Source organism: Mobula birostris, chromosome 13 (genome assembly GCF_030028105.1).
Source record: "Mobula birostris isolate sMobBir1 chromosome 13, sMobBir1.hap1, whole genome shotgun sequence".
NCBI lineage: Eukaryota > Metazoa > Chordata > Chondrichthyes > Myliobatiformes > Myliobatidae > Mobula > Mobula birostris.
In genome coordinates, this window is record NC_092382.1 from 107,674,491 (window position 1) to 107,678,680 (window position 4,190).

Genomic DNA, 4,190 nt, shown 5'->3' on the forward strand with positions numbered 1-4,190 from the left:
TACCTGTCCTAATGTATTTTAACAACTCCAACACCTCCTCTCCCTTAATATCAACATCCTCCAGAACAACAACTTCACTCATATTGTCCTCACTATCATCAAGTTCCCTCTCATTGGTGAATACCGAAGAGAAGTATTCATTGAGGACCTCGCTCACTTCCACAGCCTCCAGGCACATCTTCCCACCTTTATCTCTAATCAGTCCTACCTTCACTCCTGTCATCCTTTTTTTCTACACATAATGGAAGAATGCCTTGGGGTTTTCCTTTACCCTACTTGCCAAGGCCTTCTCTTGCCCCCTTCTTGCTCTTCTCAGCCCCTTCTTAAGCTCCTTTCTTGCTTCCCTATATTCCTCAATAGACCCATCTGATCCTTCCTTCCTAAACCTCATGTATGCTGCCTTCTTCCACCTGACTAGATTTTCCACCTCACTTGTCACCCATGGTTCCTTCACCCTACCATTATTTATCTTCCTGACCGGGACAAATTTATCCTTAACATCCCGCAAGAGATCTCTAAACATCGACCACATGTCCATAATACATTTCCCTGCAAAAACATCATCCCAATTCACACCCCCAAGTTCTATCCTTATAGCCTCATAATGTGCCTTTTCCCAATTAAAAATGTTCCTGTCCTCTTTAATTCTATCCTTTTCCATGATGACGCTGAAGGCCAGGGAGCGGTGGTCACTGTTCCCCAGATGCTCAACCAGTGAGACATCTGTGACCTGACCCAGTTCATTACTTAATATTACATCTAGTATGGCATTCCCCCTGGTCGGCCTGTCCACATACTGTGACAGGAATCCGTCCTGGGCACCCTTAACAAACTCTGCCCCATCAAAACCGTTCGAACTAATCAGGTGCCAATCAAGATTAGGGCAGTTAAAGTCACCCATGATAACAACCCTGTTATTTTTGCACCTTTCCAAAATCTGCCTCCCAATCTGCTCCTCTGTATCTCTGCTGCTACCAGCGGGCCTGTAGAACACCCCCAACAGAGTAACTACTCCTTTCTTGTCCCTGACTTCCACCCATATTGACTCAAAAGAGGATCCTCCTACAATACCCACACTTTCTGTAACTGTAATAGTATCCCTGACCAGTAATGCCACCCCTCCTCCCCTTTTTCCGCCCTCCCTATCCATTTTAAAACACTGAAATCCAGGAATATTGCGAATCCATTCCTGCCATGGTGCCAGACATGTCTCTGTAATGGCCACTACATCATAATTCCATGTATGTATCCAAGCCCTCAGTTCATCACCTTTGTTCCTGATGCTTCTTGCATTGAGGTACACACATTTCAGCCCTTCTACCTTACTGTCTTTACACCGTTTATTCTGCTTCTTTCCTCAAAGCCTCTCTATATGTTAGATCTGGCTTTACTCCATGCACTTTTTTCACTGCTCTATCGCTCTGGGTCCTATCCCCCTCGCAAATTAGTTTAAATCCTCCCGAACCATGCTAGCAAACCTACCTGCAAGGATATTGCTCCCCTTCGAGTTCAGGTGCAACCCATCCAATCTGTACAGGTCCCACCTTCCCCAGAAGAGATCCCAATGATCCAAAAATCTAAAATCCTGCTCCCTGTACCAACTCCTCAGCCACGCATTCAACTGCCACCTCCTCCAATTCTTACCATCACTGTCACGTAGCGCTTGTAACAATCCTGAGAAGGCCACCCTTGAGGTCCTGTTCTTCAGCCTTCTGCCTAGTTCCCGAAACTCACACTTCAGAACCTCATCCTTCTTCCTGCCTATGTCGTTGGTCCCAACATGTATCACGACTTCTGGTTGCTTTCTCTCTTGTACCAGGATGTCGTGCACCCGATCAGAGACATCCCGGACCCTGGCACCCGGGAGGCAACAAACCATGCGGATGTCCTTCTCACGTCCACAAAATCTCCTGTCTGCTCCCCTGACAAAAGAGTCTCCAATGACGACAGCTCTCCTCTTCTCCGTCCCACCTTTCTGCACCACAGGGTCAGACTCAGTGCCGGAGGCCCTGCAACCGTGGCTGACACCTGATCGGTCGTCCCCGCCAACAGTATCCAGGACGGTAAACTTATTATTCAGGGGAATGGCTACATGGGTGTTCTGCACTACTTGTCTGCTCACCTTCGCTTTCCCCCCTCTGAATGTCACCCAACGACCTGCTTCCGACAGCCTAGGTGTGACTACCTCCTGGTAGATCTCATCTATGACTGCCTCATTCTCCCTTATGAGTCGAGGGTTATCCAGCTGCTGCTCCAGATTCCTTATACGGTCTTCCAGATCGCCCAGCCGTATGCACTTCTGGCAGATGTGACTCTGCGGGAGAGAGGAGTTCCCCCAAGACTGCCACATCTCACATGAGCGGCACATCACTGTCTCAGGAGACATTGTAAAAACTAACTGGGAACAAGCTCGTCTTCCGTCTCTTCTCGTCGAAGCCTCTCGAGTCAAAGCCTCATAGCTCCACTCCTTCACTGGCCTACTCACGCACTGGCCGCTTTCCACTGACCGCTTCACGTGAGCTAACCCTCTATTTATCTGTTTTAGCTTTTCAAAATGTTTGGTCACCTGCATTCGACTGCCCAATCAGCTGCTTTCTGCTGAGTCTGAGTTATTCAAATCTTGATTGACTAATCAACGGCTTTCTGCTGATCTATTCAAATCTTGATTGACTTGATTGCACAGACCAACTGCCAAATCTGCCAGAATCTCTCGAGTCAAAGCCTCAAAGTTCCACTCCTTCACTGGCCCACTCACGCACTGGCCGCTTCACTTAAACTATCCCTCTATGTGAAAGATTAGAACGACTGGGCGAGTATACACTGGAATTTAGAATGATGAGAGCGGATCTCATTGAAACATAAAAGATTATTCAGGGATTGGACACGCTGGAGGCAGGAAGCATTTTCCCGCTGATGGGTGAGTCCAGAACCAGAGGCCACAGTTTCAGAATAAGGGGTAGGCCATTTAGAACGGAGTTGAGGAAAACATTTTCACCCAGAGAGTGGTGGATATATGGAATGCTCTGCCCCAGAAGGCTTTGGAGGCCAAGTCTCTGGATGCTCTCAAGAAAGAGATGGATAGAGCTCTTAAAGATAGCGGAATCAAAGTTTATGGGGATAAGGCAGGACCTGGATACTGATTGTGGACACTTTCCTGAGACCCTTCTCTCGTTACAGTGATGTCTGCTCCGCTGGGGGTGTCAGATGCCTGAACATTTGGTATGGGGGTTTGTAAGGAGTGGTGCGGGTCTTCCGAAGGCAGTCAGAGTCATTATTTAATAGTCTATTTCAGTGCTGGGTGCCAATGGGTCACTTGCCGGTATGGAGAGTTGGGGATTAAGTCCCGTGACAGCTTTCGCTCCAGCCTCAGTCTTCTCTGTTTCAGGCTGCTGTATCTCATTTCTCGTTGGAGGTTGGTGTCTTTTAGCCACCAACTTCCGTCGTTTAAAACGACTTAGCATGTAATTAGGATCCTAATTTGGGTCGCCGTCCCCACTTAGGGTGGCGTCCTCCCAGTACTGGATTGGTCTCAAATTGAAACATCCCCCAGGCAGCCAATCCCCATGTGACCACTCATACAAATCACTGCTGTATGTCACCGTCTAGCTATCATCTCCGGTCTCTCTGATTACCATATCCACCGGAGATCCCGGCGGGACAAAGGAGTCTCCTATTTGCTGGCGGTGCCGTTTTATCTTTCTCATCTTTTTTTTTGTCGGTCTTTTTCTTTACCTACCTGTAGTTGAGTGTTCAAAGGCTTCCTGTTACCTCCTGAACTCTTCGGTTTCTTCGCAGGATCAGCGCTATCGACTGCTCGCACTTCCTGTTTTACCTGTTTAGGATTTAAATTTCAGTTAAGACAACACAAAGTTTCTTTGTACACACACTCGATACACAATGATCGCTCACTGCTGGGTTTAACACTGTTACGCCGCGCACTCACTTACTTCCCCCAAAAGCTTACCTACAGCGCTCACCGGTGTTTAGAATTTTCTCGGCAGTTCCTCCTTTCCTTATCTTACAAAGAAACCACAGAAACCATAGAAAAACGACAGCACAGTAACAGGCCTTTTGACCCTTCTTGGCTGTGCCGAACCATTTTCTGTCTAGTCCCACTGAGCTGCACACGGGATATATCCCTCCATATAACCCCCATTCATGTATCCGTCCAATTTATTCTTAATGTTAAA